Genomic DNA, 14876 nt, shown 5'->3' with positions numbered 1-14876 from the left:
TTTCTGCCCCTGCCCCCACCCAGCCTGTCCCTCCCCCCACGACGCCTCTATTTCCATTTCCACTGACTGGCTTTCTTGTCTGCATTGTATGCCAGGCCAGGCTCTGGCTTCTTTACTATTCCTTCCATCCAGGGCCAGGAGACACACCAACTGTGTGCACTTCCTCAGCCTGACAAAGGGTTTTTCAACCCGAAATCCCAAGATAGATTTTTTATTTCAGTTTTTTCATTATAAACATAAAACATAAAAACACAATAAAAGCCATCATAGCTTGAGAGCTGCAGCAGGACCTAGCAGGCCTGCAGTTTTCACCCCCGTGTCTCAACACACACACACAGTGTCGCCTGTGTCATGAGTGTTGCTTGTCAGCAGCTTAAGGTGCAGTTTCCCAGAAATCCTTGTGCCTATCACCTTGAAACTTGGTGGGCTTCATGCCCTTGGCCACAGCTACCACCCCTGGAAGATTGATCCAAATCAGCTGAAGAACAACCAAGTTATAGATATTTCATTGATTCCCCACTATACCTTATGGCTGAATCTCCGAATCAGCTCCACATCTTTCCCGAATCGATCCCAGTGCTGGGTAGGGAGGGCCACCCCACATGCTTTACTCATCCTTCCTTCCAGGTATTGCCACTCTGCTCTGGGGACTCCACCACCTACACCAGGCTCAGTAGTAAGTACCGATTAGGGAGGCCAGTGCTGGAGTTGCTGTCCCTCTGATACAGGGCAGCGCTGCTCTAGTCAGTGGAGAGCGCTACCGGGGAATGCTGCTCTGACCATCCTCAATGGGTCATCATCACCACCCCCAAGGCTTGTCACTACTCCACTACTGGCTCTCTTCAGCCTCTCTGTGGAGCCCCAGGCCTTTCAGACGCTGATTACCCTCATCTGCAAGTGCACAGAATTTCAGCTCATTTAGCAACAGGAAGTATCAGGTGTAGCCCTGGACCCACTACAGGGATTTTTATTGACTTAAAAAGACCACACAGGAAGTGAGTGACTCCTATCTGGGATCTCTCCTCTTTCTCCCACGTACATAGCAGCTTTCTATTAAATCTAAGGGTCACCCCATTGCAGACCTGGCACTGCTTAGAGGAGGGCTGACCCATCAGTGACCTTTGTCTAACTTTGTGTTACCAACTGGTGTGTGCCTACAGGTGTCACTGATTTGGCAGAGAAGGCCAGTGGACACAAAACGTGATCCACCTGCCCTTTACAGTAGCCTGTTTTAGACCTCGAGCAGTAAACCCAAGGCCACAAACAGTGAGAAAAGGTGTGAGAAGCCCCCTCCTGAAGCATGCATACTAATGAGGGTGCAGATCAGGAATACATTTAGTTGCCATTCTAGCACATAACCAGAGTCAAGCATGGAAAACATGAGTAGAGTGACCCTCACATAGTCAGGTAAAAAGAGGTCATTTTTACAATCAGTTTCTGTGGACAATGCTGAAAGTGTGTTGTAAGTAAAACCTCAGGAAAGTCTCTGAAAATAGGTTGGTCTTCCCTTCTTTGTTAACAGTAGTTGGGACAAAAGTTCTGCCAGCACCTGTTCACTCCTGCCCTCTGTTTTACAGGTAACAGAAAAAATTACCCCTTCACTGGATTTATTCACTTGGGGCCATAATGCTTCTATTACAGTTTCCACAATTAAGTTACAGAGGATTAGGAAATTATTAAGAGAAGTTTTAATAAAGAATCAATTTGAGATCAATAAAGGTAATGAGTTGTGGTACTTGTAACTACTTAAAACACTTTCAACTAATGTACTCATAAATTCCCAGAACACATACTGCTCCTGTCTGTGACATGCTGATAAACTAAGTGTTCATAAACCATTTATATGAACTATCAGACTAAGCAAGCAAATGTCCATGCTACAGAGTTTCTGCTGTGAGACACCTGGTTAAACTGTTTCAGTGATCACTGTTGTTGAAGGTTTATCTCAGCTGGGCCATTTCATGAGATTAAAGTTGTTAAAAACAGTTTCTGCTGGTGCTGCATGCACAGGAGCAGACAAGCATACAGTCTCAGTGGTCTAAAGACCTTTTTTTCTTTTTCTACCTCCATGTTCTCACTGGAAAATCTAAAAACACTTCCTTTCTGTCTCTAGTGGGTTATGGAATAGAGAAAATCCCACACAATTTACTGATTCCTTTTGATGCACTGGCTGGGGGAGTAGTTAACTGATTGCACGATTTCACAATGATTACACACTTAATTTATATAACACAATTTTATTTTAAAACTCTTTGCTACGTATATAACACTGCTTAGCTTTAAGAAACACCACAAACATTAAAACACAATAATTACATATATCAGAAACAATGCCCCGAATGCACTTCCATCCCAAACAATACTATAAGAATTAGTGTTACAAAAACAACAATTACAACTAAAAGTTAAATTTAAATCAATACTATTATTTTTCATAATATACTTACAATCCTAGAATTCCGAGAAGCCAAATACCAAAATATGGTTTCATTCCTCAGTAGTACGATTCAATGGGTTGGCCTCAGTAGTACAGTTCAATGGGCTCGCCTCAGCAATACAATTCAATAGGCTGGCCTCAGCAGTGATAGGACTAAGTCCCCTTCCTTCAGTCCCTTTCAGGTGCTCCGCGGCTTCAGCTTGAACTAAGAGATTCGTGTTCATGGAGAGGTTAGTTCAGGTGATCGGTCTGACCCGGGCTATACTTACAATTCTTTCTTCGTTGTTCTACAAGTATAGTCACCTCCAAATTGGGACAGTAAGTTACAGTTTTTATTGAGTGAGCTGCCGTCAGTGGGCTCCTCCTACTCAACCTGTCATTACCCCCAAATTTGGGCTCGGATCTTACTCAACAGATTCTTTTGCCTTTGTTGAGCATTTTAAATTACCTTTGGGAAGCTTCCATATCACTGCAAATGCCCTTTTCTTACCAATCTGGTCAAAAGGCCTTAGGGTTTGATCTCTCGGAATTCAGGATATTTGCTCTCTTTGTGAAAGGCTTCTGAAGATAAAATTTAAATTAAGACTTTAAACAAAGTCTGGACCTTTTGCACGTAGTCCCAAAACAATGACTTAGATAAGGAGATAAATCTTATCTTCTTCCTGAAACTGGTTAATGGGCAACCTTTACAAACATTCAAACTATTTCATTCAATATGACACTTTCTTACAGCACAAATATCTGGCATCTCAAGGAAAGACTTCCTGGTATTGCCTTTGTTGCCATAACTGGCAGGTCCCCAGTGAGTGGAAGCCTCTTGTAGAAAAGACTTGGAGGCTGATTGCTTTGGTCCAGAACATTTACAGTGAAAGTCCTGACGTTAATTGTGTTCAGCTGTGGTAGATAACCACAGCCTTGCAATGGCCCGCTGTAAGAACTGCTAACTAATGTTCTTGGGTGTGATGAGGCACTAGCCTAAGGGAGACACTCCAGCAGTAGCAGAGAGGGGGACCAGATGAGCTGTGCTTTTCTAATTTCTTATTTCTATAGGGGGAATGTGATTATTCCTTCTGCTAGTGTGGACTGATGGTCCTAGCCCCTTGTACTGTGTGGTCAGAAAATGTGTTTCAATTACCAGCTCACCTAAATCATGCCATGAGACTACAGCAGGTCATTAGTTAATTTGCAAGGTGTTTGACATTAGCCAGAAGTGAACAAGAGGACAAATAATGCCTAATGTATAAGTGCAGCTCAGAAACTTCACAAAGGAAATAAACTAAGCACAGATTTAGTCCTTAAACAAGGAACAAGAAGTATTAGTGCAATTCGCCAAAGAGATCACGCAGCTTAAGAAGTGCGGGCAGCCCTAATTGCTGATGAGGTGCAGGTGGAAAGGATCAGGCCACGGGGTGGACCCCGCCCCCTCCCCCGCAGTTGAAAGAGCCTAGCTGAGAGCGCATGAAGGGGAAGGTTGTGGTTGTTGTTATAGTTAATACGGGGGAAGTGGTTGTTTGTTTTGCATCTAGAAGGGTACTGTTTCTGCTTGTTAAATTTGAGGGATTGGGGTTTTTATGTTCCTCTCTTTTCTGAGAGAGGCTCAGAATAGGTGGTGTGTTAAGGGGTTTGGAAAAACATGTGATTGTGTTTTGACGAGCTCAGTTTGCAGGAGTTGTAGTTCCTATGTTTTCAAAGCTGTGTGGACTGTGTGTTTACCTGCAGGTATGTAGTGCTCTCAAATATTTTATTTATCTTGATTTAGAAAAATATGCTAGTGCCCCTTGTTCCCTTAATAGTTGTACATGTGGTGTTTGGTCACTCTAGTCACTGTCACTAACTTTTCTGCCCAAGTATGCTGTGGCAACTCGATGCTTCTCCTCTTGAAAGGAGGAGTACTTCTGGGCTCTTCTGTAGTTACAGCATGCTAAATGTTGAACTGTATGATTTTTAACTTGACAAGAGTCTTGAAACTTGCTTCTTGCAAAGAGGCTGGGACAATTGGAGGTATCTAAAACAGTATAGATGGTATCAATGAGCAGTTTTCAACTCGGTTTAATGGAGGTGGCTTCAGAACTAGTTGGAGCGCTCCTCCAGTGTAACTCTGGTTTTGTAAGCCCTAGGAGCTGAACTAAATGCTTTGCTCTGCGCAGCTGATTCGGAAAGCCTGTGTATATTTAGTGTAGTCGGCTTTGGACTTTCTGTACTTCCATTTGCTCCTCATGTTACTACATATGCATATATCTTGAGAAGCTTAATTCCTAAGCCTGTAAGGTGGGTTGAGACCTGTGGCTGCAAGGTGTACTAGACTCCTCTGCATACTAACCCTTTCTGGAGTTGCTAGATGCCATTCAGGTTTAAAGAAGGGAAAATGGGGGCTTAGGATTTGCACACAGTGGAGCGTCTGGAGGGCCAAAGCTCGGTGTAGGCCTAAATGCAGAACAGGCTCAAAGCAATAGCCCATGATCCTGGTGATCTTCTGAACTATTCCAGGAGATTTAGATCACTGTCAATGGGCTTGTACACCTAGACGCTTGTGGTTCATATGGCATTGGAAACTGTCTGCCTTTTTTGTTGTGTCCATGGCCAGCAGTACCTGTTCTTATGGTTGATTGTGATGGCACAGTAGTCTTTCCCCAGGTGCTGCTGCAGTTGAGGGAGTGGGTAGAATGAAAGCTTCCAGTCCAAGCAGCCCCTCAAATCTAAATCTTCTGCCTATGACTGCCCTGCAGTTAATGCTGTAAGGGCTCTAGCTCACTTGCTCCCTGTCATGCCAAGCAGTCTTGAGTGTACTCCTAAGGTGAAGTAATAAGGTCCTATCACTAAGATGCTTCTGTGACCACCTTTGTGACTGGAGAGCCTGTGAGCTAGAATGGACCAAAGCAGGGTGATGTGGCCCACAAAGCTGTGTTTTCGTATTATTTACTGTCCTGTGCCCCTAGACCTTAGAACCACCACACTTAGGAAATATGAAGCATGGTACCCAGATGTAACTAGCCATGCTTCACATTACAGGTTGGAAATGCCTTGTTTAGGGCTGCCCAACTGGGGGCTAAAATGTGAAAATTGGGACTGATGGGTGTGGGGGTTGCTCAGCCATTTTAGTACTGCTACTGTAGCAGGTATTTCTAGGGCTGCAAAAGATGTCATGTGGTGTGTGGAGATGAAGTGGTTTGCCACTGATGATAAATCAAGTTCTTTCTTCCTCTGTATTTGCTTAAGCATGGTGCTTGCATGAAAGCCTGAGTTGACCCAGGGTTGTATATTTGGGGGTGGGAGGGAAGGTGCTGCTTGTTGGTTTTCTGCTCTCTCTGGCTTTGGTTTTATTTGTTTAGGGCTCTTCCCCTTGCCTGGAGTTAGGGCCACTCCTATCCACTGAGGCATTTTGAGTCTTGAAATGCCTCCTTAACAATAAGAGGGAAATGTTTTTAACCAGTACCAAGCCCTATGTAGCACCCATCTCTGGTAGTAGCTAAGCAGGCTACTGTTGACCAGTGAACTACCAGCATGGCTGACCTCTGCCTCTATGCCAGGCAAGGGATGGGGCACCCTCTTTGGAGCAGAACTCGCTTGAGCTCTATGCTAGTGGAAGCTGGGAGAGTAAAGCTAGTTAGCTGGGTAGCAAGTAGGGTGGCCATCCTAGCAGAAAACCAGGATGTCCTCTAATCGGTCTTCCATTGATACAAAACTGGATGCCTTTATATCCTCTATTTCTCTCCAAGTGAAAAATAGGGGACATAAAGGCATCTGGTTTCGTATCAATAGAGGACAACTGGACTCTTCTCTATGATGAACACTCTACTAGTTAGCCCCTGGGGTTGTCCTTGCTTGTGCTCATGCAACCTTGCAGAACTCTGCTTACCCCAGAGATTGTAGCACAAGTAGGTATGTGGGTTCAATGTGAAGATGAGGGTGAGACACAGAATCTTTTGCCTGTGCTGGAAAAGTGGTCAGGAACACTTGCAAGGCTGGATTGGGGCCTGAAAGGCCAGGGCTAAAATGCATTTTGGGATGCAAGATCATCTGTCGGCCTTGGAAAAGAAAGCAAAGCTCTGTGAAATCCAGTTGCTTGGCCTGTTTCGTCATCTCTGTTCTTCCTAGTTCTGTGCACACCACGCTTGGCTGTCCAATTCTGACCTAACCAAACTTGGGACAAGACACTGAGGCTCTCCACAGTCTTTCTGGCTGCTCCAGCAAAGCCTGCCTAGACTTGCATATAGTTATCTTCTCAGCAGTAGCTGAAGAAGTATTGGGTGTGGCTTACCTTACAACCTCACATCTGCAAATCCTTGTATTTGCCAGGATTTCTCCTGAGCATTCTTTGCCAGCCCTTCGAACTCTGGTGTGTCTGCTGCTGTGGCTGACTAGGCTGCCGGGAGTTGGGGGAGGCAATGTTCTAGGCAGGAGCTCTGCATCAAGCAGAGAGAGGAAGAGCAAAGCTTGAGGGGATATATGTGATCTCCGTAGTCTGGAAGAAGTTGATTAGAAATGCTTCTTCAACCATCTTTGCATGGCAGGGAGGAAACCTGCAGCGAGTTGAACAAGTCAAGTTGACTTGTCATGGGCAAGAAACAGTTGAGTGAGGGTTGTATATGGAGGTAGTCTGCCTGTGCAGGGCTGGGTTGTAACAGCCCCTTGAAATTGACTTCTCTTCCCCAGCGGAGCTAGCTGTGGAGCTAGTGGAGATCTTGGAATGAGTAGCCCTGGCTGGCTGCCAGGGGAGCACAACTCTGCCACCCAGAAGTACACAGCAGTGACGCATCCTCTCTCTACTTATCAGCAGGGTTCCTGCAGAGTGAGCTACTGTCTTCTGGTAGCATCTTCTCTTTACTGGGGGTTAATTTTGTCCCGTGTCCCCAGGTGTGCCACCTTACCAAGGCTTGGGATAGTGCAGATGGCACCTCCCTGCAAAAGGCAATGGCCTGATGGTCAACTAAGTAGCTTCCTGTTTGGCAGGGTTTAAAATGGGTGTTGCCAAAAGATGTGAGGCGGTTCTGCCTTTTCTCAGCTATTGCATCCCTCCAGTCTATATGATCCTGGGGTGGGGGTGGGGAGGGGGTTAGAGCTCCAAGCTTCTGCACATGGGGGTGAGTTGTAGTATCAGCTTGTAGAGGATGAAGGACAGCAGAAAACCTGGTGCTGCTTGTGAGGCAAAGCTAATACATCCTTATCGTACACCTCTGACCATTAATGCCTTTTACAAGAGCGAACCCAGTTTCTCTTCTAGCTTCTCAGGTGCTGTGTGTTACTTCAGTGTCAATGTTGTTCCCGTAGCTTAAACCAGGGCAGGGAATGCTCTCACTACAGTTGAGCAAGAAGAGAATTAACCCAACCATCCTGAGATCAGCATCTGGATGGATACTCCACCAAACACCTGGAGATTTTTATAGCTCTCTTCTCTGCAGACTGTGACCACTTAGAAGAGGATAGACATTTCACCTTCATCCTGTGCTGCTGCTTCCCTCCTTTCTTTCATGTCAGTTGGGCCATTTTTTTTTTTTTTTTCTTCCAGATGGTTTCTAATATGGTCAAATCAAGGGTGGGGGTTTTGAGTATAAGGCCAGGACTTATATATTCTCTGAGCTTCTCTCTCCTGTGTTTAGTTGCCAGGGCATAGACAGAGGAAAGATCTTGGAGCATCCAAAGAGGAACGGGAACTTGCAGTGGATCTGCTTGGAGGACAGTGACTGTTTCTGTATGGCTGCATGGTAAGACCAAGCTAGGTTATGATGTGGAGGGGTGAGTTGTTGAGGTGAAGGTTCAAGTTGCTATAGGGCACCCATGGTGATAATATCAGCTGGTGCATGCTTCCAGGTAGCAAGTCTTCCTCCCCCTTCATTTGGTAATGATGGATGAAGTCATTATACCAGACATATGACTCAATTCATGGGAAGTGACCTGTCCTGCCAACTCGACTAAGATGTGTAGTGCTTGTAACGGAACAGTCCCCCGCTAAGAGGGCTTACCAAAGGAGGTTATAACCATAGGCAAACATGGGTACCTCTTCAGTCTATGCCTACACAATTTGAGGCAAGTGCAAGGATCTATACATGGATGAGATGCCTTGAGATCCAGTAGTGATCATTTAAAAGGAACTGTTCAGCCATGGTTGTACTCTTGACCCTACTGGAAATTCCATTAGTCTTGTTAGGAACCAGCCGAGGGACAAGACTATCAAAATACGGTGAAACCATCTTCTAATGACTAGTGAGAGAGGCATGTTGAGACGCTTCCATGGTATAAGGTTGCTGGCTGATTATGTTAGTTTCTTTCCCTAAGCCAATAGCCTCCTTGGTCTTGTCTGACTGGAGAGAAGACTTGTGAAGGGCTGGAAGGTTACTCCAGAGATCATCTAGTCTAACCTGCTGCTTGTGGCTGGAACATCCCTACCCTGACCATCCCTTTGAGCCATAATCTAATCTCTACACGAGACTACCCTCAACACAGACCTAATGCACTGACCTGCTGCAGGTAAAGCAGGGGAGCCATGGCTGCCCATGTCTTGCCCCTATAAGGTGGTGTCAATACAGGCTGGAGAGATCCTGACCAGAGGGTTGTGCCCTGCAACACAGAGGAAGGCGGCAACCCCTCTGCCCCACAGCCCACACCAATCTAACCCTGGGGTAAAAGTCTTTCCTAGAGACCCATGTGTCTGACCCTGAGTAGAGGGGTAAAGGCCTTTATCCAGGAGCCTCCAGCTTTGCTCCTAGCAGGAGAACTGGCACACTCCAGGTGAAGTCCCCAGTCTTGGTTTAGCCAACCCCCAATGCCTCTGGGGAGGCTTAGAAACACCCTGATATACACAGCAGAAAAAAGAGGTGTGGAAGATGGGGATGGGAGCAACAGGTAAAACACAAGCATGGAAAATACCCAGAGTAGAAAATGGGCATATGTATGCCTAGATTATCCCCGCCCAGTGGCTGCCCCACCTCTTCTTGAATGCCTCCAGGGATGAAGAGTCCACAGCTTCCCTAGGCAGGCTGTTCCACTGGCTGGCTTCTCACGGTGGCTTTCTCCCAGATATCCACCCTAAACTTACTTTGCAACTTAAAGCCATTGATTCTTACATCCTTCTCTCTGCAGTGAGTGAGAGAGAAGGTGCTTTTCCCTCCTCCTTTCTGGCAGCCTTTCAAGTAATTCCTTCAAATGCCACTTGGGTCAAACTGGTCCCTCTAGATTATGAATAGGATACAATCTCTGTTTTGAAACCTTTGCTGAAACAACATGCCGTCTCTTAAGAAGGAATGGGGCTTCAAGCCAGTGTTTCAATAAGGCAGTGAAATGATCTTTCTTAATGACATTGGCTTGCCTGTAATCCTCCGTATCGAATTGGGCATGTTGGAAGCATGGTGCTGAACCTCCCAGTCTTATCATTAATCCCATGATACATATTTCTGTAGACCTGTGTGACTGACTGTATCAGCTCTGTTTGAAGAAACAACACCCAAGAAGAACCCTATTTTTCTGCAGTAAACCCAGATGAAGAAAAAAAATAGCTGGGACACCTTTTAGAAGCTTCGAAACCAGACGGCAAATAAAGGTGTTTTGGAATTGCTTGATTCATTAAGCCCCTTTCAAGGATGCTTGTGGGAGCTGACTTCTTTCCATGTTTTGGAGTGGTCAGTACTACAAAAGCAACCAGGTTTTCATGGATAATGGAGAAGATGTGTGCATCTATGACCCTCTGAAAACAGGTTGGTCTTCCCTTCATAATTAACAGTAGTTGGGACACAAGTTCTGCCAGCACCTGGTATTGTAGCTACATTTGCCAAGAAAACCATCTTCATTGGTGTGCAGTGATGCTTTTAACATTGGTCTCTTGGCTCACAATTTTGTGTGAGCTACAGCTCATGATGATGCTTGCCAGTTCTTCCTTGTTCTTCAGCGTGGTGGCCTTTCCTTGAGCTAAGTTTCCCGCAAGGGAATGGTAACCATCTTGCCTGCCTCTAAGGGTTTGGGAACATTGGTTGTCAGTCCTACTTGAATGATGGCCCTGAGCAGAGATGTCCAGAACCTCAATCGGGGCCCGTCTGAGAAGTGAGCCAACTCGTAAAGTAAACACAGGTTTTCAAGGCAAGTATGAAAGTACGATATAGTTTTAGCTACTATGAGCCCCTCGGGAGCCAGACTCCTGGAAATACAATTTGGTGGCTGTCAATTTAGCCATTTCTCAGGACTGAAGGGTTTTGTTTTTTTTTTTTTTGTGTCCTCACAGTAACTCCACCTTCAGTACAGGCAACCTGCTAAGGAAGTGGTCTCTTTGTAAGCAATGTGCTACTCTGATAGATTGTCAGGTCTGTTGTCTTCAGTGCTGAAACTTATTCCTCCCCCAAGCCCTTGCTATCTGTCAAGCAGTGCAGCTAGGGCAGGCTGGTCTTGTGTAATTGGTAAAATTCAATAGTAATCTTCTCAAAGGTTGCAGTGATGATGCCTGTGCAGAACTACTGCAAGAGAATGCCATTGCGCATATTACCCAGCTGGGAGAGCTCCCTCAGCCTGACTAAGGGTGTTTATACCCTGAAGCTTGCAAAGAAGAACTTTTTTTCCAACTGTTGGCTTGTCTAATAAAGGATGGGTAAATGTGATACAAAGAACCTTGTCTTGCTGTCCTTAAACTAGCATAGCTCCACCTAAACAGCCTGGAGAGCTGCTTTTTCACCTAGGGTGGAGCTGAGGGGGTTGATTTAACTTAGTGGCTCAGTAGCTGCCTGATGCCTCCTAATCCCTCCTCTCCACAGGTGTTAATGGCCCTTGACCTTGACCTACTTGTGGTAGCTTCTCTTCTAGGAATTGCCTTGTCTGTCATCCACTCCTGGTACTGTTTCTCGCTCCCCCCAGCATGTTCAGTAAGGGTGTGCAGCTCTCTAGGAGCCGGCACCTGGTGGTGAATGGGAACAGTTGGGACTAGGGAGAGGGGCAGGGCTAGAAGCAGGCTGAAGTGGGTAGTGGTGCAGCAGTGGGGAGGTGGAGGGAGATGCCAAGGTGAGGTGAAGGGAGCTCCTGCAGTGACCCTTTCCTGGGTTAGTCCTGGAGCACATGATGGAGCCTGAAGCAGTGACACAACCAGGGTGGCAGAAAGCCCTGCAGAGGTGGATGGGCAGGGCTGTCTCCTGGGGTCGGGATGCTGCCAGCAGCTGAAGCGAGTTCTCCCCTGACAGTGTCTTAGTCTTGGTCTGTGGAGGGTGGAGGCCAGATGGCATGGTGCAAGGTGGGGTGGGGGTTGGGTGGGGCAAGGTGAAGCTTTTGGTGCCCTTTATCCACAAGCCTTGTGGTCAGGGTCTGTGAAGGTGGTTGGGAAAATGGATTTGGAGGGCTTTGAGGAGAAGGGACCTGAGAGGCCTTAAGTGTCTAAGTGGGGGGGGGGGGGGCAGTTGTAAGCAAGGGGCCTTAGGGGGCAGTGGGCCTTGTGGGGAGTGCATGGTGAGTAGGGTTGGAGCCTAGCCAGTGCAGGGAGGTGTGGGGGCAGCTGGGTTTTGGGGGGGAAGCTGGGTTCTGAGAAAATGGAAAAAGGTTTGTGGGCGAGGGGGGAGCAGGGTTTGCAAGGAACAGCAGTGAGGTTTGAATATGTGGAGGTGCCTGAAAGGACCCAGAGAGCTGGAGCTGGGTAGTGAGGAGTCAGGCAGGCTGGGCATGAAGGGTTGCATCTGTGCAGGATACTGTGGCTTGAGAGGGTAGGGAGGAGGCAGGGTAGGACTTGGAGGGGTGTGAGGAGATTGATGGGTGGGAGAGGGAGGCCAAGGAGCTCTTGAGGTGGCAGGGGCAGCATAGGAAGGGCAGGGAGAAGCACTTCAGGGCCTTGCAGAGGGTTGGGGTGGGGGGTGGATGAGTGTTAATGCTGGGAGCATATCAGGCTGTGGGCTCGGGCAGGTATATCTCTGCCTGACGGGCATCATGTGCTCCACACCACTGGAAGAAGCAGTGAGCAGTCAGGGCCTGGATGTCTTTTCCTGTTTTTGCTAGGATGACAAACTGAATAACGTATGTCAAGACCCCTAGCATAGTAGTAAGGCTTTTATTTCCTTCATCACTGGTGGGGGGAAAAAATATTCATTGTGCTGATAGAGCAATGCACCAGACAAGGTAACTGCCCATGGAGTCCAGTGATACCAAGTACCCAGCTGCTCTCTTCAAATCACAAGTGGTATGACACGAGCTGCCCTGAAATACCTACCTTGAATTCCTCTTCTTTTACACTGTCTCCACACCCTATGAAGGTGGCTGGCCCTGTATGCATGTATTATAGGGTTTGTATGCAGCCTGCTAAAATTTCAACCAACACTTTCTCATCCCTGGTCCCCAATCTCGGAGAATGGGGCAGACGCATGGATGGAGCAACTCTTCTGTAGCCCGGTCAGTAGAATCAGCCCTACCTCCGAGTGAGCCTGCTGGTTCCCTGTGTAGGAAGCGGCCAATATTTGAATGCAGTGGAGTCGAAGGACTTGATAGTGATCCAACAGGCTTCACCACTTCTCCTGAGATTGTGTAGATCATATATTGAGACCTTGGGGCCTTCAAAATTTGTAGCAGCTCTAGCATCTCGGGGGCAGCAGTGGCTCTTGGCCTTGTCAGACACGAGGCATCCCTCAGTAAATGTCTCAGCTCTCTTTCTTCTGCTTTTGTTTTTATACTCTTGGCAAGAGAGCCCGCTTCATTGTTTTTCCCTACTTGAAAAGAAGTAGGGAAGATGGTAAGAGGTCAGGATGTTTTTGATGCTGTCCTATTTGCAATCTGTGGTGCCTATTTATCTCCTGAGACGCATGTTTGCATGCTTCACAGTGCAACCTTGTGAGGTCCCCTGTGGCAGCTGTGAGAGGATCTCAAGGCACTCTGCCATGCTATAGCATCCTGGTAGAGAATCACTGCACTAAGGGCTCCCCAGATGAGTTCAGGAGCTTGAGACCAGCATCACACTTCCACAGCTTGGTGCTGTATAGTATTGCAGGTTAGGACTGTCCTGGAACAGCCTCCATCCCAGTCCACTCATGTATTGCCTTCCTTATAAACAAAGGATGCTAAGTTTCTCTTTTTGCTGGGGTGGGGGCAGGGGCGTGACTCTGTGTGTGTGTGTGCGCGTGCTCATTGAAGGAAGAGAATATAATGGTATTTACAGTAATGTGTATGTGTGCATGCACACCTATAATGGTACCTAGATGAGCCCAAGTCAGAAACCCTGTGTTTGGGGGAACTTCAGATCAACAGCACAACTTTGCATATGTCTTGTTCTGGTGCGCCAAGCTTGCTCATGGTTCTCCTGGTTGGGATGCTTTGGGTCTTGGGTACAGAACAGACTTGACAGCTTCTATCCATCACCAGTGAAGGGAATCGCAGTAATTGTGGGCAATAAAACTTGTGGCTCGTTCAGCTTTATAGGCATATAGGTCCTTCATCTTTTGCATTTGTAAGCATTTAACTATTGTCTTGATGCCACTTACACCCTTGTGTCTCTTTCTCTCCAGAGCCTCAGGCCTGACACCAAGCAGAAGTTCTGAAGTGTGAGGCCCAAAAGAGGCTTTCCAAGCTGGTGACCTGGATGAAGAGATGTGGGAAGTCTGAAGCCTGCAGGAAGTTTGAAGCCTCTGTGAGCAGATATACCAAAGACCTGTCAGCTGTTGCTCGACTAAGGCAGTGGAAGATGGAGAGCCAGCCCAGCTGCCTTTAGCAGCGGACCAGAGTCCCATGGCACTGCTCTTCTCCCCAGCAGTGGGCCAGCCACCTGTTTTCCCCAAACCTTGGGACTTGCCTCATCTCTTCACAGCCTGACAACAGCCCTTCTGCTATCAGGGCTTCTTTTGCAGGCTTGGACAAAGACTCAAGGTACAGTCACAGTTCCCATAACTATCATTGCCCAGTTGAGAGAAGCAGCAGGTGACGCATCTTCAGCCTGATGCCCTATTGTCACATACCAGAAGCAAGAGAACACGTGCTTGCTCCAGCACGTGTCCAACACCCCACAAGAGCGCAATAGAGACCCTCGCTTAAACCAGTGGGGGAACTTGGGAGGGAGGTAGCACGCACTGGCAGCAGCTGACTTAGAATCTGGGAAGTTCTCCAACTTTCCCTTCAGTCTGCCCTGTGTTTTGAGGTGGCTTGTTCCAGTACCATCACAAAGGCTGTGACCCCTTCTTATTCACACTGCTTGGTTTCTCTGGAACTTTTTGCAACTGAACCAAAGCAGTTCTCCTTTGGATTGCAAAGGTGTCAGTTAGGTGGGGTTTTCCCCTTCCTGTGCAAGATGCAAAATCCTCCCTTCCAGAACTGTCTCTTCTATACCATCATGGAACGCTGCTGCTGCCTGTGGCTGTCGTGTTTCCTTTTGACCTTGGCTTACGGTCTGTGCTGACATAGCTGCTAGTGGGGTGTTTTGGTTTTTAGCTTTTTTAAATGTGGGCAGGGGGAGGGGGACTGTTGCACGGAACCTGACGCATGTATAGAGAGATGTTGGCTA

The 14876-nt window shown here is 47.1% G+C and overlaps 1 long non-coding RNA gene across 2 annotated transcripts; it reads left to right on the top strand.

Annotated features, from left to right (window-relative positions):
* The first annotated feature begins 3868 nt into the window (after positions 1 to 3868).
* LOC132249663 (uncharacterized) lies at positions 3869 to 14597 on the top strand. Of its 2 annotated transcripts, none has more exons than XR_009461189.1 (3): positions 3869 to 4156; positions 8035 to 8139; positions 13888 to 14597. It is a non-coding gene; the product is annotated as an uncharacterized LOC132249663 (long non-coding RNA). The 2 variants fall into 2 exon arrangements; XR_009461188.1 differs by lacking the exon at positions 13888 to 14597 and adding an exon at positions 9832 to 10809.
* The last annotated feature ends 279 nt before the right edge of the window (positions 14598 to 14876 follow it).

The sequence above is a fragment of the Alligator mississippiensis genome, chromosome 1, assembly GCF_030867095.1.
Source record: "Alligator mississippiensis isolate rAllMis1 chromosome 1, rAllMis1, whole genome shotgun sequence".
Classification (NCBI taxonomy): Eukaryota; Metazoa; Chordata; order Crocodylia; family Alligatoridae; genus Alligator; species Alligator mississippiensis.
Note: the sequence above shows the minus strand (reverse complement) of the source record. Positions and strands in the feature narration are given on the sequence as shown.